Source organism: Macrobrachium nipponense, chromosome 2 (assembly GCF_015104395.2).
Source record: "Macrobrachium nipponense isolate FS-2020 chromosome 2, ASM1510439v2, whole genome shotgun sequence".
NCBI lineage: Eukaryota > Metazoa > Arthropoda > Malacostraca > Decapoda > Palaemonidae > Macrobrachium > Macrobrachium nipponense.
Window position 1 is genome coordinate 45,583,803 of NC_087201.1, and position 27,541 is coordinate 45,611,343.

The 27,541-nt window shown below is 41.9% G+C and overlaps 1 protein-coding gene across 8 annotated transcripts in view; it reads right to left on the reverse strand.

Annotated features, from left to right (window-relative positions):
• LOC135220552 (pseudouridylate synthase 1 homolog) overlaps window positions 1-27,541 on the reverse strand; it is a 217,279-nt gene that overhangs the window by 32,216 nt on the left and 157,522 nt on the right. The window lies entirely within an intron of this gene.

Genomic DNA, 27,541 nt, shown 5'->3' on the forward strand with positions numbered 1-27,541 from the left:
CACCTGCAAGGAAGCAGTTTTTGGCAGTGGGCCTAGCCTTCTACTAAAAAGTAAGACTGCAAGGCAGCAGTTTCCACAGTTATTGGCGATGGGCCTAGCCTTTTACTAAATAAAGTAAGACTGCAAGGCAGCAGCTGTCCTTTTAGTCACCTTTTACAACATTAAGGACCTACGGTAGTAGTATTCTTACACCCCTACCACAGGGTGAATTTTATCTTAATCAGTGGCAGTATATATTGTCTATAAAGGAACCAGGAGCTAGAAGATTTACAGGTAATAGAGCGTTAGGACAAAAGGAGTGAATTGGGTATCGCTACATACCATGCCCAAAATATCATACAATGTTAGTGAATTAAGTAAAGCCTTAAAAGAAGGAATGACTCAAGATATCAAAAAAGCTTATTAAAATTGTGAGAAAAACTAAGAACATAATAGGAGAAGTTACAATAAGTGAGTTGGAAGAAGAAAAGATTTATGTATTGGGAAATCTATGCAGATGCTTCATTTGGGAATGCAGAAGATGGTCATACAGTAATAAAAAACTATTTTCGTCTTTTGTTTACGTTGAGAATCAGCTGATGGACAAAGAGAGAAGGAAGGAAAACCTGATCATATTCAACTTTCCAGAACCTCACACAGGAGAGGAAATAGAAAACTGTAAACTAAATAAAGAGAGGTGCAGTGAAATTTTCACAAAGGGACGACAACCATAATAAAGAAGAATGGAAAATTAAAGAAGTACTAGTGAGGTTAGATAGGCCGTGACCACAACAAGAAAAAAAATGAGACGATAGGCAGATCAAGACCTAGAGCACTTCTAGTAAAACTCTGCAACAAAAGGGAAAAATGGAACATGTTAAAAAGTGCCAGACTGCTAAAGAAGGCAAAGAAAGAAATTTACAAGAAAATATCTATAGTGCCAGACATGACTGCTAAAGAGAAAATGATAGCACATTAGGATCAGAATTAAAGAAAAAGCAGGAAAACAAAGAGGCAGGATGGTTCATCAGTAAGGGAGAGCTGAAGAGAAAGGAAAACTTTCAGATGACCAGAATGCTCTAAAAAGGAAGTCCAGAGAACTATAGTAGATAGAAATAATAGAATTGTCAGTAATGTAAATGAGTTAGAGGTAGGAAAATATAAAATAGCTAGAAATGTAAATAATTTAGAGATAGGGAATAATAATATTTTTAGGAGTGTAAATAATTTAGAGTTAGGAGAAAAAAGAATATCTAGTAATGTTAAAAACTCTGAGGTAGGCTGTAGAAGTAAGTTAATTAGTTTAGGGCAGGTAGGTGAAGGAAGTAACTTTAGTAACAATTATAGGCTAGTAGGTTTAGGAGAAAATAGTCGTTTGCAAATGATAGATAAACGGTTAGATGGTAGAAGCACTTTTATAAATAAAGAAAATGAAAAGATAGTGAGCAACACAGAAGCCGCAGCAAGAATTCTCTAAATGAAGCTCATAACCCAAAAGGGCTGAAAGAAGCAAAACTAATTAAGCTGGTGGACTTAACAAAAGAAAACACGATTACTATGTGCGTCACAGAAATGCACCTTAAACAGCAAAAATTGCTATTCCCAACAAGTATCAGAGTGGTAGACTCAATGAGAGATGAAGACAACACCAAAGGAGGAGGTCTACTAATAACGTACAGTTCCAAAGGAGAGATCCAAATTGGCAAAGAAAAGTCAGAACTCAAAGACATTCTAATAGTAGAAGGCAATTATAGAGCAGCAAGATTTAACCTAATCTTAGTCTACAGTCAACTAGTGATAAAGAAAGAAATAAACGAATAATAAACACCTTACATGTAGCATTAGAGAAGACCAAAGACTTGCCTGTGATTGTCCTTCGAGATTTCAATGGGCATTTAGGTTTCATAGGGACACAAGAAATTGACCAAAATGGAAAATAAATTATGGACTTAATGGAAAAATACAACCTAATGCTATTATGTATAAAACTATGAATGTATGGAGATGGATGAGGGAAAGTATGAATATGACCTATCAGACCACACCACCTCATAAAAGAATGAACACTAAAGTAAGGAAAACATTCAAAAATGAAACAAAAGAAATCAGATATCTGAAAATAACAGAAGAGTCCACCAGGAATATCTTGAATATATAGAATGTAAACTAAGCCAACAAGACAGAAAAGATCTAATCCAGCTGGAGGAAACAATGAGTGAAGCAAAATCAAATAACCTAGAGAAGATAATCAAAAGGTTAAAGCAAGGACAGCAAGATGAAATAGAAGCAGTATGGGTCACCAAAGAAATAAAGAAAGAAATAAGCTAAAGAAAGATATATAACAAATTAAAAAGGAAAGCCACAAGAACAGAAGAGGAGAGATACTATGAAGAAGCATTTCATAAACAAAATAAAAAAGTACAGATAATAATAAAGAAACCATATGAAGACTATGAAGAAAAGGTTAGACATGAGATAATGAATGATAAAAACAGACACAGGAAAATCTGGGAATATATAGACATGCTGGGAGGAAAGACCACCTTAGAAAAAGAATGGATAAGGATATACTGTACAATGAAAATAAGCAAGAGATGAAGGAAGAAACCCAGGGAAAGAGCTGGTAAAATTATGGGAAACAATATACCAAAAAGAAGAAAACAAAATAGGAGATATATGGAGTGAAAGCATGAAAGAACAGTAAAAACATGACATGGAAGAAATAATGAAAATAATGAAAAGATTAGGACAGCCTATTATGAAATACCATATATCTTTAAGAGAACACATGGATGGAGTGTATGACCTAACAAAGACAGAAATTAAACCCATGGAAGAAATCAATATAACAGAAGAAGATGTAAAAAATCAACTCGCAAAAATGAAGGTAAATAAAGCACCAGGGCCAGACAGAATGAAGCCAGTTCAGTTCAAACTAATTTTACAAAGCACCAACCTTCAAAAAGAATTGGTAGTGTTTAAACAGCATACTGAAGGGCAAGAAAACACAGAGAAGCTGGTTTGAGTAAAAAAACACTTACACCCAAGAAACAACACCTCACAGTCAAAGATCTTACTCTAACAAATGCATCATATAAAAATTTCATGGAGACCTGAAAACCAAAATAGAAAAGCATAGTAGAAATATAGGAAAAATGAATGAGCGGCAATCAGGCTTTACCACACACAGGAGGGGAATTGAATACTGCATACAAGAAATGTACAGAAGAAAGGACCCACTATTTGTTGTATCAATAGACTTCCAAAATGTATTTGACTGTTAATAGAAAAAAGCTCATAGAGGTCATGATGAAATATAGGCTGCATGCAAAGGTAATAAATGCAGTTGCAAAGATATACTACACAAATGATGAAACAAGTCTATGCCTTAACAATATAGAACAAAAAGATCTAAATGTAACTAATGGAATAAGACAGATACAATGGCTCAACCACATTCTTTCTACTAATAACATACCTGATAACAGAAAAACTAGAAAATACAACAGAAGGTTTTAGAAATGAAGTTGTAAGGATAGTGGCACTATTATATGCAGATGATGGATTAATACTAGGACACACCCTTGAAGAAATAACAAAAGCAATAAAAACCCTTATGGAAATAGCAAGTGAATGTGGCCTAAACATAAACAAGAACAAGAGTAACATATTAATATACAACTAGTATAGTATCGATGATGCAGAAAATATGGAGCACATAGAAGGAATAAAAATAGTTAAGCAGATTAAATACCTAGGAGTGACAATCAACATCATGAAACACTGCTTCAGAGGACAGATAACACGAGCCAAAATTACAGCAAAGCAGATGGTAAATATGGCTAATGCAGTTATCAATTTGTTAGTAAAGATCTGAAATAGGGGCCTCTTCCTGCCACTCAAGAGATAGGAAGAATAAACTATTCTACCTGAAACACACTGAAGAGTGGTGTAAATAGGCTCAAATATGAGATAACTAAAAGAATATATGAAAGAACTAAACATAAACTTAAGTAAAATTGAAGCAGTTAAAAATAAACAGTTAAGGGAAATAATAAAAGACTGGGACAGAAAAACATGACTGAAAAGTCAACATTAAGAATCTACAGAAAATATAAAGAAAACATAAGAGAAGAAATCTGGTAGGACAATACTGAAAAAAACAATGCTGATCAATAGGGTCAGACTAGGTTCACTAGGATTAAATGATAGAAATAGGATAAAAGGATAAGATACAAAATGTTTGCGCTGCGAGGAAAAATAAATGAAAATTTAGAACATTTCTAACTTTACAGCCCAGCATACAATGAGATTAGATATAAATATAGTTTTGTGCAGCAACCATATCAAGAAAATAAAGAAGAATTAGCAGCTAATATACTCTTATTGGTAGATCTACTGAGGGAGGAAGTGGAGAATAGGAAAGAATTTCTAAAAGAAATGTGGTATTTCAGAGAAGAAACTCAAACAGACACCAACAAAGGAGGAATAAAACAAGTAAGGGAGCCATTTCAAAGGCATATCCCAACTACTACTACTACTACTACAACTCAATTGTGAATACCCATATGATGGTTTAAGGTATTTTAGGTGTTTAAATTACTATTAAAATAGGCAGTTAGCCTATTTTAACTATTGGTGTTTAACTATTGAGGTACACAGTTGGGGTGGGTATAGCCTAGGGGTTTTTGAGGGGAGTGATAACGCAGACATTTGCTTGACGCAGGTGGTTGTGGGCCCCAAACCCCACGATTATCGAGGCTCCACTGTATACGTACTGTATTTATTTTCTAATATGAAATTGTTCTTATTTTAAGGTTTTAATAACTAGAAAGATGATATTGTTATGATACAATAAAGTTTTGTACATACTTACCTGGCAGATATATACTTAGCTATAGTCTCCGATGTCCCCGACAGAATTTCAAATTTCGCGGCACACGCTACAGGTAGGTCAGGTGATCTACCCTCCCACCGCTGGGTGGCGGGACTAGGAGCCATTCCCATTTTCTAATCAGATTTTCTTTTCCACCTGTCTCCTGAGGGGAGGCTTGGCAGGCCATTAATCGTATATATCTGCCGGTAAGTATGTACAAAACTTTATTGTATCATATAACAATATCATTTTTGTACATGCAACTTCCCTGGCAGATAAATACTTAGCTGATTGGCACCCTTGGTGGAGGGTAAGAGACAGCTAAATAATATAAATAAAAAGCAGGAAACAACACATGTTGTAAGTTAAAAACACCTTGGTTCTTACCTGATTGGGCAGAAGACTTCATGGATACTGTCTATGAGTCTGCTTTGCCTCAAGAGCTTCAGCGAGGTAGTGACCTATGACTGAGAGTCTTCTGGATCTTGTCAATGGGGGCTTACCCACTTACACGATAGAACCTTATTAGGATCTTTGTCAATGGGGGCCAACCCACTTACATGACAAAACCTATGCCTCTGGCAATTATCAAGGAGCACAAAACCAATCCCGACCACCTGACCATTTCTAACCTGTGTTAGAACTAACAATTGAAAGGGGTTGCCAACTAACCCTCTTCCAAACAACCATAAAAACACAACACCAACTTAAAATTAATAATAGCTAAATTAAAGGATTAGTCTCAGATCCCTGTCCCAGCACTGAATCCGCAGATACGTAGGGCCCCAAAGAGAAGCACTTATCATATGTCACTTTCACGTCCCTCAAATAGTGAGAAGCAAACACTGAATTGCATCTCCAGACTGTAGAGGCTACAATATCATTCAGAGACATATTCTTCTGAAAAGCCAGAGATGTAGCAATGGCCCTCACTTCATGAGCTTTAGCTCTAAGGAGCCTAAACTGCTCTTCTTTGCACGCCAGATGAGCCTCCTTTATGACACTCCTCATAAAGAACGCCAGAGCGTTCTTTGAAATGGGTCTTCTAGGATCTCTGACTGAACACCAGAGACTCTCTAGGCTGCCCTTAAGCTTCTTCTTCCTTTCAAGGTAGAATTTTAGGATCCTGACCGGGCAAAGGGATCTCTCTATCTCTCTTCCCACTAAAGACGAGAGTCCTTTTACCTCAAAACTTCTGGGCCAGGGTTTAGAGGGATTCTTGTTCTTAGCCAAGAATAAGGGTTTAAAGGAGCAGATCGCTGACCCCCCTTTGAACCCTACTCTGGCGTCCAGAGCCTATAACTCACTAACTCTTTTTGCAGTAGCAAGATCCATAAGGAACAGCGACTTCCTAGTCAGGTCTCTGAAGGACGCTTCTTGAGGAGGTTTGAACTTCTCTGACACCAGAAACTTCAGGACCACATCCAAGTTCCAACTGGGAGGTCTAGAGGACTACTTCTTTGTGGTCTCGAAAGATCTGATAAGATCATGAAGATCTTTATTCTCCGAGATATTCAGGTCTCTGTTCCAGAACACCGCGGATACCATGCCCCTATAACCTTTGATTGTAGGAACCGCTAGGCTGCACTCTTCCCTTAAAAAGAGAAGGAAGTCAGCAATCTCGGTCACAGAGGTATTGGATGAGGATACTTTCCGTGTCCTGCACCATCTTCGAAATACTTCCCACTTTGACTGATAGACTCACAAGGTTGACGTCCTGCGGGCTCTGGCGATCGCCCTAGAAGCCTTGAGCGAAAAGCCTCTCACTCTGACAAGTCTCTCGATAGTCTGAAGGCAGTCAGGCTGAGAGCGGGGAGGTTTTTGTGAAACCTGTCGAAGTGGGGTTGTTTGAGCAGATCTCTCCTGAGTGGCAGGGATCTGGGAAGATCGACCGTCCATTCCAGTACCTCTGTGAACCATTCCTGAGCGGGCCAAAAGGGTGCGACCAGAGTCAGCTTCGCTCCTTCTGAGGAGACGAACTTTCTTACTACTTCCCCCAAAATCTTGAATGGGGGAAACGCGTATCCGTCTAGTCCTGTCCAGTCTAGAAGGAGGGCGTCTACCGCTATTGCCCTTGGATCCGAGATGGAGGAGCAAAAGTTGTCCAGCCTCTTGTTCCAGTTTGTGGCAAACAGGTCTACATTTGGTCTGCCCCAAAGGTTCCACAGCATCTGGCAAACTTCCATATGGAGAGTCCATTCTGTGGGGAGGACTTTATCCCTCCTGCTCAGCAGGTCCGCTCTCACGTTCTTATCTCCTTGCACAAATCTGGTGAGATTTGTGATTCTTCTTTCCTCTGCCCACAACAATAGGTACCTTGCTGTTTCGTACAGGGAGAAGGAATGAGTCCCTCCCTGTTTTCTTATATATGCCAGAGCCGTGGTGTTGTCCGAGTAGATCTGGACTACTGAGTCTCTGACTTCTGGCTCGAAACTTATAAGGGCCAGAAAGACTGCTGTTAGCTCTTTCTTGTTTATGTGCCAGTTCACCTGCTCCCCCTTCCAGGTGCCTGACACTTCTTTCGCCCCTAGTGTTGCTCCCCATCCCGACTCTGAAGCATATGAGAACAACACTAGGCGCGGGTTCGGCTTTAGCAGCGACAACCCTTCGTTTACTCTCTGCGGGTTGAGCCACCAACCTAGGTCCTTTTTGATCCCCTCTAGGATCGGAAAGGTGTCCGCTAGGCCCTGCGACCTCTGGTCCCACATCCGCCTCAGGTAGAACTGAAGGGGCCTCAAGTGAAGTCTTCCTAGTGAAAAGAACTGTTCCAAAGAGGAAAGTGTCCCCAGGAGACTCATCCACTCCCTCGCAGAACTCCGTTCTTTTCCTAAGAAGGTTGTCACTTTTTCCACGCACCGTTCCAATCTTTCCGGGGATGGAAAAGCTCAAAAACCCCGAGAATCCATCAGAATCCCCAGATACACGATGCTCTGACTGGGAACCATCTGGGACTTCTCCCGGTTTATCAACAGTCCCAGGGACTGGGTCATTTCTAAAGTTACTTGTAAGTCCTCCAGACATCGAATCTTCGACTCGGCACGAATTAGCCAGTCGTCTACGTATAACGAGAGCCTCACCCCTTTCAGATGCAGCCACTGGGCTACATTCTTCATGAGGCCCGTGAAAACTTGAGCCGTCGACAGGCCGAAGCACAAGGCCCTGAACTGGAATATCCTTCCTTGGACCATGAATCGCAGATACTTCCTCGAGGACTGATGAATTGGTACGTGGAAGTATGCGTCCTGAAGGTCCAGGGAAACCATCCAGTCTCCCGGACGAAGAGCAGCGAGAACCGAAGAGGTCGTCTCCATAAAGAACTCCTCTTCTCTACAAAGAGATTTAAAGCGCTTACGTCCAGAACAGGTCTCCTCCACCCCCCCCCCCCCCCCCCCCCCCCGTTCTTCGGCACGAGGAACAGGCGATTGTAGAATCCCGAGGAGTGGAGATCCTGAACTGGCTCTATGGCCTCCTTCTCCAGCATCTGGTCTACCAACTGAAGAAGGGTTCGCCGCAGAACAGGGTCCTTGTACCTGGCTGATAACTCCCTTGGAGTTGTTGTTAAGGGAGGCCTTTCTCTGAAGGGGAAGAGGTATCCCTTCCTCAAAATAGAGAGGGACCAGCTGTCCGCTCCTCTCTGTGCCCAGACTTCTGCGAACTTGAGAAGTCTGGCACCCACTGGTGTCTGGAGGACTTGACTTTCACTTTGACCTCTTAAAGGGTCTGATAGAACACCTACCCTGCTTCTCGGGTTTTCGGCCTCTGAACGAAGATCTCTGTGAAGGGCCCCCTCGAAAGGGCTCCTGAGCAGGAAATTTCTCCTTCCTGGTGGAGGAAGCCGCTAGTCTCACCTTCCTCGACGACTGAGCCAACAGATCCTGAGTCGCCTTCTCCGCCAGGGAGTGAGAAATATCCTTAACTAACTTGTTAGGGAACAGCTGGTTCGAAAGTGGGGCATAAAGTAAAGAAGCCCTTTGAACCGGAGATACGGATTTAGTAAGGAAGGAGTTGTACACCGCTCTCTTCTCAAAATCCCTGCTCCGAAGAGAGAGGCCAACTACTCCGATCCGTCTCTGACTGCCTTGTCCATGCACGACAGTATGCTGTTTAGCTCCTCTGGCCCAAGAAACTCAGGGTCTAGGGTCTTCCTCGCCAAAGCCCCAAGGGACCAATCCAAAAAGTTGAAGACTTCCAGTACACGAAACAGTCCCTTGAGGAAATGGTCCAGTTCGGTCACTCCCCACGTAGTCTTTGCAGTCGGAAGGGAATGTCTCCTTGAGGATCCACCAAAGTGGAGAAGTCCGCTTCTGCTGATGAGGGGAGTCCCAACCCCATCGGTTCTCCTGTCTCACACCATACGCCATGCTTCCCCGAGAGCTTGGAAGGAGGACAAGAAAAAACCGTCTTGCCTGCCTCCTCTTTGGACCTTAAACATTCCCCAACTCCTTGCAAGGCCTTCTTCATAGAGATGGTGGGACGCATCTTGAGGAAGGAGGATCCTTTCGATGCCTTGGTGCTGGAGAAAAGCGATCGGGGAGGAGGAGGAGCAGCCGGGTTAAGGGAGTCTCCAAACTCCTGCACCAACAGGGCTGCTAAAATGTTGTAGTCCGTCAAACCCGCGGATCTGGGGGCTTCCTCCTCCGAGACGTCTTCCAAGTCTTCCTCCGTAGTCACTCGAAGACGTTCGTGAGACGAGGCCACTTCCCCTGCAAGACTGCCAGGGGAAACACGTCTAGAAGTAGCAGAGCGCTTACATGGAGAAGAACGTCTGGTAGGAGAGGCGCTTCTATCTGCAGAAGAGCACCTACCAGGAGAAGAGCGCCTGTGAGGAGATGCGCATCTACCAGGAGTAGAGCGCCTGTCAGGTGAATCGCGCCTGCCAGATGAGAAGCGCCTGCTGGGAGACGAGCGCCTGGCAGGAGAAGAGCGTCTGCTATGAGAGGAGCGCCTGCGAGGAGAGGCGCGTCTACCAGGTGGAGAGCGCCTGTGAGGAGAGGGGCATCTACCAGGAGTAGACCGCCTGTCAGGAGAATCGCGCCTGCTGGGAGAAGAGCGCCTGGCAGGAGAAGGGCGTCTGCTAGGAGAGGAGCACCTATCAAGAGGAGCACGCCTGCTTGAAGAGGAGCGGTTAACAGGAGAAGAGCGCATAACAGGGGAGAGGCGCCTGGAACTTCTCGGAGAAGGGCTCCTGTCCTGAGAAGCACGTCTCTTGCGAGGAGGGAGTTTAGACCTCTTGATCGGAAGTGGATGTCCTTCCTGCGAGGAGGGTCCTTATCCAGAGCGCCCATCTACGTAGAAAGCTACTCCTGGAGGACCACAAGGATACGCTTAGTGGACTTCTCCTGATCTCCTTCAGGAGATGGCGAGAGAGGCCTTGGAGAAGAAGGAAGAGCCGTACGAGAAGCAGGGCTGTCTTGGAATCTCCTGGCTCTCTTCGTGTCAGAAGGCGACTCCTCAGGGAAGCGCTCTGGGCTGGAGTCTAAAACACTGCTGGGAGCCTTCCAGGATCACTTCAAAGGGCGAGACTCCTCAGCTGAACTCCATCCGCGCCTTGGAGAAGCCGAATCGGAAGACGAAAAGCACTTCCTAAGGATGCCTTTTCTGTGGCGATCCATGGCAGCCTGGGTCGAGACAACAGAGCTTGCCGAAGGGACGCCTGACCGGTGGGGATTCTCCACAACCTCCTTAAGGTTTTCGACATTCCTCCTCCACTGGGCCTGGGAGTTTGGAAGAGGTCTAGACCTGGGAGCATTGCGGAGTCGATCAGACGCCCCCTCCACTACACTGGGAACACTGTACTCATCACTTCTCACAGCACTCTTACCTTCCATTGCAAGCAACTGCAATTCCATCCTGCATAGAGCGGCTTTACTGTCAGCCATCTCTGAAGACGAATCCGCAGGTTCGATGAAGGGAGAAGGGGCTGAAACTGGAGGAGAGGTTGCAACAACTACATTTTGGTTAGGTTCTAAAGTATCCTCGACTAGCTCGTTAGTACGAGACCTACTGGAGCTTCTAGACGAAGCTTTCCTAACCCTGTCCTTCTCTAACTTCCTCAAATAAGAAGAAAGAGACTTCCATCCTTCCTCATTCAAACCCTCACATTCAGCACAAGGATTATTTGTCGAACATTCTTTACCCCGACACCTCATGCATACAGTGTGAGGATCTACCGAACCCTTCGGTAGTCTCACCTTACAGTCATCCATCACACACACTCTAAATACAGTACCAGCGTCAAGACATATTAGAGTAATCAGAAAAAGCAAAATCCTAAGAACAATCCACAAAAGCGTATGCCAAGCCAACGATCCAATATGTCACCAAAAGACAGTCCAAGAAGATCCACAGCAAGCGAAAAAACAAAATCCAAATCAGGCGGAACCAACAACGGGTGTTGTTGGAACCGGCGACAGAAAAAATCTGATTAGAAAACGGGAATGGTTCCTAGTCCCGCCACCCAGCAGTGGGAGGGTAGATCACCTGACCTACCTGTAGTGTGTGCCGCGAAATTTGAAATTCTGTCGGGGACGTCGGAGACTATAGCTAAGTATATATCTGCCAGGGAAGTTGCATGTACAAATATATATCTGCCGGGGAAGTTGCATGTACAAAATTTAAAATTACACCCAGAATGGTGAAAACTCCCACACGCAAACAATGCCACCATTGGGTGCAAGTGTACTGTATGATACAGTCATTTCCTACTGTAAAAATCTTTGAAAAACCTTTTAGGTGGAATTTCCTCTGCCCATCCTCTGCCAAAAAACCTTCAAACTCCCCTATTTCATCCTCTGTGAAGAGTTCTTCTGCAGAAGGAAGGCTTGTGAACCTTCTGAGGTTTCAGGTGCTGGCGGATCATGCATGTCTTCACTCCCGCTAGGCCTAACAAACTTGGTTATGAGAGCCTCTCTCAGTTTCTTTGTCCATTACGTTCATTATATATAATTGTTTTCATCTAAATTTACTCTATGATAAAAAAGAACTGATAAAAATTCAAAATTTGATATGAAATTACAATTTCTTAAAAAAAAATTATAAAAATTAAAAATTCAACATGAAATGACAGTTTCTTGAAGAGTTTAGATCAAACGTTTCTCTCTCTCTCTCTCTCTCTCTCTCTCTCTCTCTCTCTCTCTCTCTCTCAAACACATCTGCTTCTCTGTTAATCACTTTTACTAATCATTTTCATCAAAATCTATTTCAACAATAGAAAAAAATTAAATGATAAATGATCAAATGCCAAAAGTTAGTCAAAGCAAGTTAACCTAGACAGAAAAAATTCTTAGTTGATATCCAGCAATGATGGATATCAAGTTGTCAACTGCTGCCAAAATGGAGGACACATTTTCAGCTGGCGGCCGATTGCACAGTTGCTCTTTCCTTCGTCTTTAACTTGGGGACAAGCTTTTTAATTTCAAGAGAATATAGGTCTTCCTCTTCAACTTCTGGGCAGATGCATACATGATGTTGACGATCAGAATACACTACGCGGATCTAAATATATATGGCGAAGATGATGATACTGATCATTCATACACACTCACTGTGCTATGACGTCACAAATATGCGAGGTGGACCCTTCCGTCTTGGCTAATGACTAAGCAGGAGCCTTCCGTCTCAACCAATGGCTGAGCAGGAAATCTTTCTCTTGCATTCCAGTGAACCCCACCCAAATGCTTGAAATGACAATAGATTTGATACGTTTTGTGGCGCATGACTCACATACTTTGAACGGCTTCGCAGATACAGAAAATCTATTTTTGAGAACTAGTGACCGCATAAAAGGGGAATCACACAATCTGATCACTCATAAGTTCAGGACCGTACTGTATTTCAAACATTTGTGGGAAGAGATAGTGGGAGGGAGAAAATTAGAAGCGTTGGTTAATACTGATAGTAAAACACAAGTGACTGCAATGAAATCAAGTACTGGTGTAAATAATAAGTGATTAAAAATAGATATTGCAGCAATAAGAGAAACATTAGAATCTGGAGAAATAAAGGTGGTGAGATGGATAAAAGGAAAAGCTCAAATAGCTGATGTATTAACTAAAGCAGAAGTTTCAGGGGAAAATATTAAAATTATGCAGAAGGGAAAGAGTTGGAGAATAAAGGAAATTAGAGGGGATTAGGTTAGGAGGAGGTTGGAAGGGAGGGAGAAAGAGGTAAGTGTGAATATATATCAGTTTAGTCAGTGTTATCATTTCTATTTTCTGTGGTGAAATGTGGGCAATGTTCAATGTATGGGAAACATGTTTTTTTTTTATTTCAGAAAATGTCTTGATGCATTTAAGTTATGTTGTGACGTTTTAGAAGACAAGATGGCGGCGGCATGGGGTGGAAAAGTAAACAATAACAGAGCGGGCTGAAGAGGACCCATGGACCTGGTGTTTGGTAGGGTAGGAGAGAGCTCTCTGTCTTATAGGAGTTTGTGGATTGTAAGTCATGTTGTAGTGTTCAAAGTCTTCAGCTGGATTATACTGGGACCGAGGAACATGAACAGGTAGGAAAACTGCACGATTGTTGCCTATAGGAAAGATTAGGCTAGGAAGACATTCAAACTATCCTCTGTGCCAACACTTACTCAGTGCCAAGATGCTACAGATATGAGAAAATGCTGTATCCTGCCTCTACAAAATCAATTTGGTTCATGGGTAGTTCTCTGTCTCCTGAATGCACCTTCTTCCTTCAGGTTGTCCACCCCATGGAAGGTACCCTATTCGCTACAGTGAAGGACAAAAGTCCACCCAAAAGTCATGGCAGGCAACTCTATGTTGCTGCCTTCTTATACAAGATAGGGAGAGAGAGAGAGAGAGAGAGAGAGAGAGAGAGAGAGAGAGAGAGAGAGAGAGAGAGAGACTCCCTTTGTTTTAAGAAGGTCTAGCAGGAGACTAAGAAAACTAATTGAGAGAGAGAAAGAGAGAGAGCACAGATTCTAGCTGTAGTTAGTTTGCCACTGTCCAGAGCAAGAGCTTTCCCCCTCTGCTTAGTCAAGGGTGGAGGAATAACTCACTATGCTGGTTTGACCATGATGAATTCCTTGTGAAGAACAAAGTGAATTCACATGGTTCAAATCACCAATAGCAAGTTGTGACCAAGACAACCAACAGAGCACCTAGGCTGTCAAATGTGTGGGTAGCACAGAGGTTCTCCCTTTAGGCCATAGAAAACTGACCCTTCATCTTGTATCTAAATCCTATGGCACATGACCCTTAGGTCCCTCCAAGTGCAGATATTCCAAGTTGCTCCCCTGCAAGACCGGGAAGTCCATCAGAAACCCCATGGGATTATTCAACCACTCTGGAGTGTGTCCTCCTCTGTTCTAAGACCAATCCAGGCACATACCCTTTCAGGAAAAAGGCTCCAAAGGGAATGGAAACACTCCCACATCTTGCCCCTGTGCCTATCTAAGCCTAACTTCTCATACACATTTGATGGTCCCAGCAACATTATCCAGCATGGTAAAGAGAGATTCAACCTGATGCACTAGGCCATGGGTGGTTGTCAACCCACAATGATGACGTCACCATGGGTCATGGCTATCGAACTTACTCACGTGAATGTGGATGAGGGCTGTCTGCAATTGCACCCTATCCTTCCTTGAAGCCAAACTTCTACAAGTGAGGAAGGAAGGCTGGGTGACCCACAGGCCTGAGTGATGGTGCCATACCAGCCATTATAATCCTAGGGCCCTTGGCCCTTCCCAGAGGAGTGAGGATTCCCTTGCTCATGTATGGTCTTGCTGACAGGGTGTTTGGTGCCCTGAATTGCGTGGCTACCAAGCCACAAAAAGACCAAATGCCAGAATTCTTGCAGGAAAAACCAAGCTAAGCTGCCTCTGTCTTCCTCCACTTGGAACTTTTGGAAGAGGAGAGGAAGTATAGGAAAAAGCACACTGATACCCATTACCACCAGGAAACCTGGTCTGAAGATTGGATACACCAATAGCAAACAGGTCACACAAGCCCTCTGCCAATAGCAAATGATCCATGCAAACGTGTCACACCAGCCTCTCTTAAGTGACCAGAGACAGTCACACTAGATGAGGCAAAGGGCTCCTTTCTTGCCACAGTCCTCTTACCATGGATGGACAAAGAGAACCATAAGCTCAATGCCTACTGAAAACTTCATTCAGGATCAAGCACATGGGAAGCAACCGAGCCATGGATAAACAAAGAACACTTTACTACTCAAAATTCAATCAGTAGACCAAGTAATGGAAGTGGATGACTGGCATGAATAGGTCATGCAGTTCCCTCTTTGTGCAACCCTGATGGGTCACAGTGAAGGACTGAGTTATAGCACTCCACTGCAGCCACGGCCACTCAGCCCAAGATAGACAGAAAGAACACTATTAGCTATGAGCACCTGTACCTCAAACTTTATACATATATACATTGCCCAGTTATCAGAGGGGGTTTCATTCCTAACAGCATGCCAATAACTGACATTCAGTGATAATAGAGCCGATCCCCAGTTATAGGCGCGAATAACCGGGGATTGGTGCCAAAAATCCAGTTATCATCATCACTAGACAAGCACCATAAAACCGGATCACCAATAAATGGGGGCTGCCTGTTCTGGGTAACAGGAAGTGAACTAGCCACGTGACCATGTCATACAACCCTTTCTGTATGTGACTCTGGGGAGTCACTGGAGAAAGGAGACTTGACTTGATACAAACTAAAACACTTACAATGAGACAAATAGAAGATAATCTTGTTTCTAAGCGGATGGCACTCAGTGCCATCCCTTTCCAAGAAAATCTATTGCTGTTGGCACCTAGCTTACCTACCCTACCCTGGGGGAAGAGCACACTGAAAGAAGCCTCATAAGATTTCAAACATGAGGTAGACTCCCAACCCCCTCAAAACTTACAGCCATAGTTTTGAAGTAAGGGGTCAAGGTGAAGGAAGAAAATGTAAAACATGGTGAAGAAAGAAGAAAGGAAGGAAAATACCTCTTCACCCTTCCACTGCTCTCAATACTCACCTTGTCTGCAGGGTTTGGTGGAGTGTGGAACTGACAGACTCGCACACAAAGAGCAGAGGAACAAGGCTATTTAGCCTATTTCTTCCAAAAGAATAAAAAGGAAGGCTGTGATAGGATGATTACCTTTCTCGCAGTCCTTCAGTGGCATAGGCTTACAATCTGAAAGGTAAATCTATTATCAAGTAAACTGGAAAATGGCAGCTGCTGTGTACACCACCAGCAGCTGTTACATTTCCAACAAACAAGTATAAATCCCGACATGGAAAATGATCTGAATTCCTTGCAAGCATGTTTAATTGACAAATGAATTTAAATCATAATAATGCAAAGTCAAAAGCCCAAACCAAAAGTAGAAAATGAACACTTAAGTTTATTCATAAAAAGGTTCAAAGTGTAGACAAATGAAATGCAAGACTGCACATTTACTGTTATTTTACTATGATGCTTATATTCATTACATTATCATGTACCCTTCCGTTATAATTATTATTGATGTCTTATGTATAATAAATACACGTCCCATGCACTTTAATTCACACTATAATATTTCACTATGAATATGGCAATGACCAGAGGACAAGGCAACATTGTATTCATCCTGCCTCTGGCCATTGCATATTAGTGTAACGCCCTGTCTTCTCCAGAGACGATGTCTCTCCGTCTACTTGTAAATACTACTCTAATGAGCCTACTTGCTTCTGCATAGTGTTTCCTCCCTCCCTTCAAGAGAAATGGTTACAGGATGTAGTAAGCCCTATTAAGGCTCACTAAGGAGCCCCAAACATGGCGCAGTTTAGAAGTAATGCAAGAAGACGACGGACGACACAGCCATTACATCTGGATACCCATGGATGTACAGTGATAACATGTGCTTCAATGTGCAATGCTTTTTAAAGTGTAGTGTGTGTGTGCTCTCAGTATTGCCCTAAAGTGTTTTAAGTGGTTTCCCAATGTTGTTTGTGTGCCGTATTTCATAGGAAATAAGGAGAATAGGGCTATGCATGATAAGCCTGGCCCATCGACATCCTACTATTTCCGACTTTTTCGGGTAACTGAGTTTGAACTGCATGACAACTGACATGACGTCACTGACAACTCGCCAGTCACCAATGGTCCAGTTACCTCCCCCATCCCCGGAACCATACCACTAGCCCCGCACACATACACTGCACTGCCACTGCCAGAATAAATACACTTTTATACTGTAAAAACTTTTATTTTATAGACGGAGCAAATTTTTTTTTGCTCTTTCTTTTTCATGCATTGGAGCATTTTCATGTTATAATATACCATGGATCATTCACTATATCAAGAGTAATCTACTGATACCCCACAAGCACAAGGGGAGGATAATTTCTTCATAGTGGAGGAAACTTTAATTCAAGTGGAAGGACAATTTACTCCAAGTGGAAGAGTACAAAGTGAATATATGGGGCCATCTCCTCTCTCCTCTTATCCCCAATCAGCTACAGGAGCTGATTTTCTTCACTTAATCAAGTATTTGGAGCAAAATCAGTTACAAGAGGATGCAAGAAGACGCCAGGAAGATGAACTACAACGTAGGGAGGACAACAGACATCGACAGGAGGAAAAGGCCCGTTTCACAGCATTGCTACAGAGGCTGCTTCCTGCTGCTTCTTCAGATAATATGTCACCTACTTTGTCAGTGCCTACTACACCATCTACAAAGCCCTTCAGTGCCCCCACTTCAAAAAGCCATCACCCAGAACCCCACTGCCCCTCCAAGCAGATGCCAGTTTTCAAGTCTTTCACGAATGGAGACATCGATGAGTTGATTACTCAGTCGTGGTCAATTTATCCAAGCTTCCTAGAGAGAAGCAACTCATTCAGCTTAGAATGTGTCTTACTCTTGAGACACAGAGGATCTTGGAACACACCCTGGATAGTCTTCCTGATACAGATAAGACCGTAGAAGAGGTCATGGATGTGCTACAGACTCATGTGAAGAGCCTACAATATGAAGCTCTTTGCAGAAGAGAACTCTTAAGCTGTAACCAATTAGAGGGAGAAACATTCTTGGATCTTTATGTTCGACTTAGACATGTCACCGAGGAAGTGAACATTTGCCCTGGAAATTCTTCAGTATGTGAAGAAACTTAACTCAAGATGATGATTCTCATGGGAATTAAAGATGAGGAATTAATGCAGAAACTCATCTCCCTCAATGCCACAGCCTCACTACAGGAGGTAGTTAATATCTACCGCTCATATGAGGCTGCCTGGAAGGCAACTTCTGGTATTCATTTCCCACCTTCTCAACTGTGTGCCATCTCTACGTACAAGAAACAGAAAGGACACGCAAAAACTTCAGCTTCAACTCCAGCTTCCAAATCTGTTATTAGCTGAAATGCCCTGCCAACACTGTTCAGTGTCGAGTTTGCTATCATGTGGGACACTATGACAAGTATTGCAAGTTAAAGAAGAGGGCTAACACACAGGAGTGGCCCATCAAGTGGCAGTGCTACCCCACCTGCTGAATTCAGATAAACCTCAGGCCTAAAAGTCCTCCTCCTGTTGGCGTGTGGAAGCTGCTGGCAGGTCACCTAAACTCATCTGTGTACTCCTTTCCCATGACTGTGTTACATCTCAGATTCGGATGTTACCCGATACAGGGGCCAAAGTAACTGTCATTGGATCACAGCACCTTGGTCTCTTGAAGATTCCTAGGAGCAGTCTGAAATCTTTCTCTACAAATGTAACAGTAACTGCAGATGGCTCACTTATGAAACCTGCTCTGGGCACCTTCCAGGCCACCCTTACTATTAACAACCAGTCTTGTTCTGCCGTGATACAGGTTCACAATGGACAATCCCAATGCCACTGTTGCCTTACAGTCACTGTCTGGAACTAGCCATCATCCCTCCTGACTTTCCCAAGCCAATTACTGAAGTCAAACATGTGAACAGGTGCAAGGAACTTCGCCTTTCTGCCACCACAACCCCTGCTGAGGCCAGAGAAAACTTTCCACAAGAATTCAAGGACATGCTGGTCTCTAAAGAGGATCTCAAGACAGCACCACTTCAGGCAATGACAGGTCCTCCTATCTATGAGGATTCACCTTAAGGATGGTGCAGTGCCCTTTGCTGTCCACACACCATGTCAGATCCCCTTGGCTTTCCGAAGCCAGGTCAAGGAAGAACTTGACTCCAAGGTCACCCAAGGGATCATCAAGCCTGCTGGTGAGGAACCTTCAAAATGGTGCCACCCATTCATCCTGGTAGCTAAAGTGGTGGCAGGACATTTGCGTACTGGACATTTGCATCCCTGGAAATTTGCGTCCCTGGACATTTGCATCCCTGGAAATTTGCATCCCTGGAAATTTGCGTCCCTGGACATTTGTGTCCCTGGAAATTTGCATCCCTGGAAATTTGCATCCCTGGACGTTTGCATCCCTGGACATTTGCATCCCTGGACATTTGCGTCCCTGGACACTTATGGAAGTACTTTTTTTTTAACCCCTTCGCCACTGGCCTGCTGCATTGCTGCCAATGCTTGCATACCGCATGAGACCCCCTGTCGACCGTGAGTATCAATCATTACTTGCTCCCACTAAATTTTATGTTATTCATATTTTCCCTTTATATTCTTATGTGAAAACATTGTGTGTACGGATATCAATGCATATTTTTTACCCCATTGTCAAAAAATTACAAAATATATAGTAAGAATATCGGAAAAAATAGGAATATTTAGTGGAAAAAGTAATTGCAGAAGTAGGAACTGTTATAAAGTAGTAGAAATAGTAGTAAAGTAATAGAAATAAAGTAGCAGAAAAAGTAGTAAAGTAGTAGTAAAATAGTAGTAGTGGTAATAGCAGTACTAGTTTTCTTACTGAAACAGTTATTCCTAGGTTTCATACAGAAAAAGCGTATACATCAATGAATGTTTAGGCAGCTGGTAATAATAATAATAAAACAGTAATAATAGTAATAATAATAATGATAATAAAAGCAACAGCATCTCGTGACCAATATGTATATACATATGGGGCAGTTTATTTACCCCCATAATCATCAGGAAGCTAAAAAAATTACATCTCATCATCAGTAACAGGCCTCCATAGAAGTCCTTTCACCTTACGCTTTCCTGTTGAATGAAAGTACTACTCTGCCCGAGCATTCATCCATTCACACAATTTGTCAATTACATCACCACAAAAAGGAAAAAAGGAAAAAAAAAATGCATCACGTAAGCAGATGAAATCTGGTGTGTAAGCAGGAATCCCATTGCCACCCTCCGTGAATCAGGGGGGGCTGGGTCTGGGCGCAAGTCACAAGATGGATCAGTTATGAACCGCCAGCCTTCATCGACAAGAGGTTCAATGTCTTCCAAACACTCGTTGTCACTGTCAACCTCTAAGAAATTATCACTATAATCATCATCTGATAGATTTGGCAGGTACTCAGACCCTGACTCTGAAACACTATCATCTGACATGATACTGAAAAAAAAAACATAAAATAACTGCAATCAAAAGGGAAAAAGATTTAGAATTAAAATCTACATGGTTTACGGACAAAATCGTCATCATCCTTCTCAGATAATAGCCTGAGGCGCACTGGTATATGTTGGCCAGTACCACTCCTAATATCCCATATGAAAATGACGTCACGACGTCCATAGGACGCTCATTGGTTAGATTGAATTGTGGGTGGAGCTTCAGCACCTCTCTCGTACACAATACTGTGTCTGGAAACCATCCTAGCTAAAGAAAACGCTTTGCTTTTCAAGGAGGGATGTAAGACGTACACGCGTACGTCCCGGTCTTTTATTACTGTACCGTAAAAGACGTACATGTGTACGTCCCAGTGCTGAAGGGGTTAATAGCTGATTATCACAACTTATTGAATGTAAAAGCATTTAATAATACTAAAAGAAAAGAGTAGGTAACAATACATCTATAAAAAGGAATAAAGGAAAAGAGTTTAAAATTTACAAGTTTACTTTTTCAAGATTTAAAAATCATTGTAGGTTCAAAAATACATCAAGGGTATAATGTTGAAACGAATACAGATTAAAAATATTAAAAATACTTCAAGATTTTAATAAAAATCATTGTACATAGTTAAAAAATATCTCAAAAGCTATGAATGTTGTGGGGGATTCCCTTCAAGAAATCTACGTTGTTTTCTGGAGAATACTTATCTATTAACAACATGATTCTCTTGGTAGCTGTTTATTTTTTTGACTTATTAGAACTCCTCTTTGAAATCACGTTTTTCCTTTAAGGGAATAGCTTCCACCTTTTTCAATATATCAATCAGTTTCCTATTAGAGGGATATTGACACGATAAAGATTATTGTAACGCATTGTGCAATCCCTTTAAGGTGTTATTAGATCTAGGCAACTGATTTATAACTCTTTCTTGAATATTCCAAGACTCGATAGAAAAAGTTGGTTCCAACCTTATCCCTCTTCGGCCCCTTGCTTGGCCTTTGAATGTCACTTCAAAATAAGTGGCATACTCTGGTGGCAAATCACAGTCATCGGACAATTCAATAAAACCTTCGACAACGTCAATGAAAGGAAGAAACGCTAATGCGGAAAAACATCTAATCTTCAAATTGAATACCTCATCTTCTCAACACCGTTGTCTTAGTCCTAGGTCACATATTTTCTTAAAAAAGGACTAAGATAAATGGAAGAGACATGAACTTATTGTTACTTCTGGAAACTTTTCTACAAAAGCTTTCTGAGCTCCTATTTCAAAGTCTGTTCACAAAAATCTTGGATTAAGTTGCAGTTTGAGTTGCAACAAATATGTGACTAGATGAACATATGTTTCCTTTGTCTTACCCAGAAGCAGGGCAAAAATTCTGGGAATACTAAAAGTACCTTCTTGAATATGGATACAATATAGCTGATAATATATTGATGGACTTACTTTAAAGGTACCATCTGCTGCAAAGTTAGAATTTACCAAATCTTTTAAGCCATCTTACGTCGCAAATATTAGTATTCTATTCTCGTCTTCGATGCCAGAATCTAATGCAAGGAACTCCTCTCCAGTTGCGAGAAAACAGTAGGATTCCGGTATCTCAAAATTATTCCTTTGATGTGGAATTGGTGGTCAATTTGGAGCTTTTTGTCTCCATCAACATACATTCCTTCCCACTGATGATAAAGGTGGCAGTGGAGAACTGTAAATGGATCTTCCTTAGCGATCATTGCTCCAATAACACTCCTTGCTGGTTCACTTGTCTAGAGCTGAGGAATGTATTGGTGTTCAATTAAATATAACAAGCAATAGTTTGAAAGTATACTAATGAAAAAATAACTGTAGAGCTGTTAAATGCATTGACATGCAATTAGCTATAACAAGCAACTGTTGAAAAGTATGTTCTGGAAAAGAAAATGCGTGGAAAAACCGTACTGAAAAAAGGAACTCAAAATATTTTTTTATCTGTAAAAAAAATGCATTTTATAAGGGACTCAAATGTCCACAGATGCAAATGTCCAGGGATCCAAATATCCAGAACACAAATGTCCTAGAACCAGGCGTGCTCATCACTGTCAACCACACCAAGCTCAACAACCAAGTCTCCCGACCAACACACCCTTCTCCAACTCCATTCACCGCCATCTCCAGTGTTGATTCAAAGGCAAGGTATTTTACCACAGTAGATGCCTTATGTAGATATTAGCAGATGGAACTCTCCGAAGATCAACACTTGACGACATTCATCACACCGTACGGTTGATTCAAACACTGTAGAGGACCAATGGGTTTTGCAGCTACAGGTGACGCCTTCTGCCTCTGCGGTGACATGGCCCTTCAAGGAATGCAGAATTGCGTTAAGGCAGTGGATCATATACTTTTTTCTGATGAAGATTACTTCACCCATCTTCAGCGAATCCAAGAGATGCTTACCACACGCTGCAAGTTCAAGATTACCCTTAATAGGGATAAGTTTGTAGTCACTACATCTTGCATGTCACTCTCTGGATACCAGCTCTCAGGAGAGGGCATATCAGCTGATCAGGGTAAGGTCAGTGCAATCCACGACTTTCCCACTCCAACTAACTTGACAGACCTCCGATCATTCAAGGGGCTGGTGAATCAGTTAGCTGAGTTCACCCCAGATATGGCTGCTGCAGCTCAACCTCTAAACCCTCTGATGAGCCCTAAGAGAGCATTTATTTGGACTCCAGACCACGATGCAGCGTTTTGTCGAGTCAAGGTCGCCCTTGTCAGCCCACCAGTCCTTGCCTCCTTCGACCCAGCCCTGCCAGTGGTTCTCCAGACTGATGCATCCCGCCTCTACGAGATTAGATTAACACTCCTATAGGACCATGGTAACGGCAAACTTCAACTAGTGCTATGCCACAATTAAACTGGAGATGTTAGCTGTAGTCTGGGCTATGTCTAAGCGTCGGTTATACCTCCCAGGCCTCGAGCATTTTACTCTCAAGACGGATCACCAACCACTCATCCCAATTCTTAACCACTTTTCACTTGGTGCAGTTGAGAACCCCTGCCTTCAACGCCTAAAGGAAAAGATTTCAGCGTACCTCTACACAGCAGTGTGGTGGGCTGGTAAGCAACTCTGTATTCCTGATGCTTTATCATGAGCCCCAGTCAGTTATCCCACTCCAGAGGATGAAATCACCTGTGCTGATGCCGCAACACACCTAAGGAGTATTGTGACTGCCAACGCTGTCACCACCGAGGAAGATTCTCCACCCCAGGAGACTGTTACTTCAGGATTCCCCTCAAACCGTTGTGACCTTCACATTCTGGAAATTGAGGGACAACCTTTCAACTGATGATGACCTTGTTCTTTATGGAGCAAGAATTGTGGTTCCTTCCGCCCTTCACCGCCACACACTCGCCCATCTTCATGACAGTCACTGAGGTGTGGAAGCCATGAAGAGACACGCTAGGCATACTGTTTTTTGGCCAGGCATCGACTCCAACATCACTAGTACTGTCAGAGCCTATGAGTCTTGCTAGATGTTGCAGCCCAGTTCTCAACAGGAACCCCTTTTGAAAGACGATTACCCTATGAGACCCTTCAAGTCTGTCTCTGCTGACTTTTTTAGCATCGCTGGAAAATCCTTGTTGTCACTGACCAACTCTCTGGATAGCCTGTTGTTGTCCCGTGCAAAGGCGACACCACTGCCTCCAACACCATAAGGATTTTTTGTCGCTACCTCAGGGAGGTTGGTGTTCCCCTCCGCCTTAGGACTGATGGCGGACTGCAATTCACCAACCTAGATTTCCAGGATTTCTTGAAACGTTGGGGTGTCCACCACGAGATGTCTTCACCATACTACCCACAGCCCAACGGCCACAAAGAAGCAGCTGTGAAATCCATTAAGCACCTGATCCACAAGGCAGCACCTTCTGGCAATATAGACAGTGAGGAGTTTGACTGGGGCCTTTTGGAACTGCGTAATGCCCCCAACATCACAGGCCACTCTCCAGCACAAATCTTGTATGGCCATCCACTCCGTACCTGCGTACCTGCTCATCCACGGTCTTTCTTAAAGGAGTGGCAGGCACAGTCTGAGGACTGTGACCGTCGTGCAGCCGCCCGCGCTGAACAAGTGAAGCTACAGTACGATCAGCATGCCCACCTACTTCCCAGGTTGAACATTGGCCAAAAAGTAAGGATCCAGGATCCGACTTCCCACTGCTGGGACAAGGTTGGCGTCATTATGAGCTGTGGCATATCAAGGGACTACAAGGTGCGTCTTCCCAGTGGCCGTGTTCGGTGGCGTAATCATCACTTTCTACATCCAGAGCCAACCCCTGGTAATGATCCTCTTCCCCACATCCCTGTGACTCCTTGCATATACACAGAAAAGTCCTTAGTATCTAACCCTCCAGTTGTCCCACGCAGATCTCAAAGGCTTAGTGGAAAAGAGCCGACTCAAGATGGAACTACGAGCGTGAGGGGGGGAGGGAGGTGTAGATAAATGAAATGCAAGACTGCACATTTACTGTTATTTTACTATGATGCTTATATTCATTACATTATCATGTACCCTTCCGTTATGAATATTACTGATGTCTAATGTATAATAAATACACCTCCCATGTACTTTAATTCACATTACAATATTTCATTATGAATATGGCAATGACTTGAGGACATGGTAACATTGTATTCGTCCCACCTCTGGCCATTGCATATCAGTGTATCGCTCTGTCTTCTCCAGAGACGATGTCTCTCTGTCTATTTGTATATACTACTACTCTAATTAACCTACTTGCTTCTGCATAGTGTTTCCTTCCTCCCTTCAAGAGAAACAGTCACAGAATGTAGTAAGCACTATTATGGATCAATAAGGAGCCCCCAACACAATGTCCCGAGAGACCTCGGAACTTGATGGCAGCCTAAAGCAATATGAAGTGCAGACCAACAGCTGGGAAAGGTTTCCCCCTACCAGTCAGTAGTTACCTACCTTGTAAAAATGTTTGAATGTCTAAATCCCAAGTAATAAACGAAGGTTTGTATTTGTGTAGGAACAAATGATAATATGACATCTAATACAATTGGATACATTATTATCTTAAGTACAACTGTCATGACTGATTTCTGCAAATGGACACTGTTAGTGTAACAGCCCAAAGTTGACCAACAATTCACACACATTTTAGCAGTCTAAACAACAGATCTTGCCACATAACACCCAAACTTGGGGTGACTTAGTTCAGCTGTTAGCTGCCCAATCTTATGATGCTCTACCCTTCATAAAAGAATTTTGCTTTTTAGACCTTTTCAGTTTTTAAAATTTTGCATAAGTGATCGTAAACCTGTAAATTACAATTTTTTTCTTAAATATGCTCTGCTTCTGCTTAAATTGGGGTGTATCTTATATGCCCATGTTTCTTAATGTCATCAAATAATAAGTGGCTAAAAGTACAAAATTTAAGTTTCACACTATCCACTTCTACTAGCAAAACAAACTGTATTAAATTATTATTATTTCCTTTTTCAGTAACCACAGTCTTTTACCACATTCTTAAAAGCATAAAAAGTGCAAGGGAATCATGCCAGAAAGTTAAATATAACAAGCAAAATCATCAAAATGAGAAATTTTCCCTAAATACCTAAATAATGAAAATGGATAACAACACCAAAAAACTGTCCATAAACACTTTACCTATCTTAACCCTTAAACGCCGAGCCGCTATTTACCAAAGTCTCTCTCGTATGCTGGCGGCGTTCTGGAGTGAGTGCCGAAGCAGAAATTTTTTTTTTTTTTAAATCACAGCACGCTTAGTTTTCAAGATTAAGAGTTCATTTTTGGCTCCTTTTTTTGTCATTGCCTGAAGTTTAGTAAGCAACCATCAGAAATGAAAAAAATATCATTATATGAGTGCAAAAAATTTTTTCATATATAATTGTATACAAATCGCGGCGCTATGAGCAAAATGGCTAAAGCTAGAGATAATTCTTTTTCATTGTATTGTAGTATACACTAAATTACGATGATTTTGGTATATAACAAATTGTAAAACGATCAAAGAAACACAGAGAAAATATTATCACAAAATGATGTATGAATTCGTAATGTGCGGACATAAAAAATAGTTTTTTTCAAAAATTCTCCATAAATCGAAATATTGTGCTAGAGACTTCCACTCTGTTGCAAAATGAAGGTAATTGATTGAATATTACTAGACTAAGTGTTTTAGCTTACAATTGCAGTTTTCGACCATTTCGGTCTGGTTAAAAGTTGACCGAAGGTCAAATTTTTCCTATTTATTGTGATTTATATGAAAATATTTCAAAACTGATAAAAGCTACATCCATGAGTTATTTTTTGTTGTATTCTACATGAAATTGCACACATTTTCATATATAAAATTTTATGTAACGGCTAATATAAAATGGTGCAAACATTACGACAAACTGACGAAAGAATTTCTATTTTCGGCAGTTACCGTGCGGACGTAAGGAATTTTTTTTAAATTCACCATAAATCGAAATATTGTGCTAGAGACTTGTAATTTGTTGCAAAATGAAGGTAAATGATTGAATATTACTAGAATGTAAGAGTTTTGGCTTACAATTGCGTTTTTCGACCATTTCGGTCAAGTTAAAGTTGACCAAAAGTTGAAATTTTGGCAATCATCGTGATTTATATGGAAATATTTCAAAACTGATAAAAGCTACAACCATGGGTTGTTTTTTGTTGTATTCTACATGAAATTGTGCACATTTTCATATTTAAAACTTTAAGTAACGGTTGATATAAAATGGTGCAAACATTACGACAAACTGACGAAAGAATTTCCGAGATTTTCGGTGGAGATACCACGCGTGGACCCTAGGAAAAAGTGTTTTTCAAAAATTCACCATAAATCAAATTATTGTGCTACAGTTTTCCAATTTGTTGCAATATGAAGGTAAATGATTGAATATTACTAGAATGTAATACTAGAATGTAAGAGTTTTAGCTTACAATTGCATTTTTCAACTATTTCGGTCGAGTTGAAGTTGACTGAAGGTTGAAAATATTTCAAAACTGATAAAAGCTACAATCATGGGTTGTTTTTTGTTGTATTCTACATGAAATTGCACACATTTTCAAACATAAAATTTTATGTAATGGCTAATATAAAATGGTGCAAACATTACGACAAATTGACAAAAGAATTTTTAAGATTTTCAGCAAAGTTACTGTGAGGACATAAGGAAAAAGTTATTTTTCAAAAA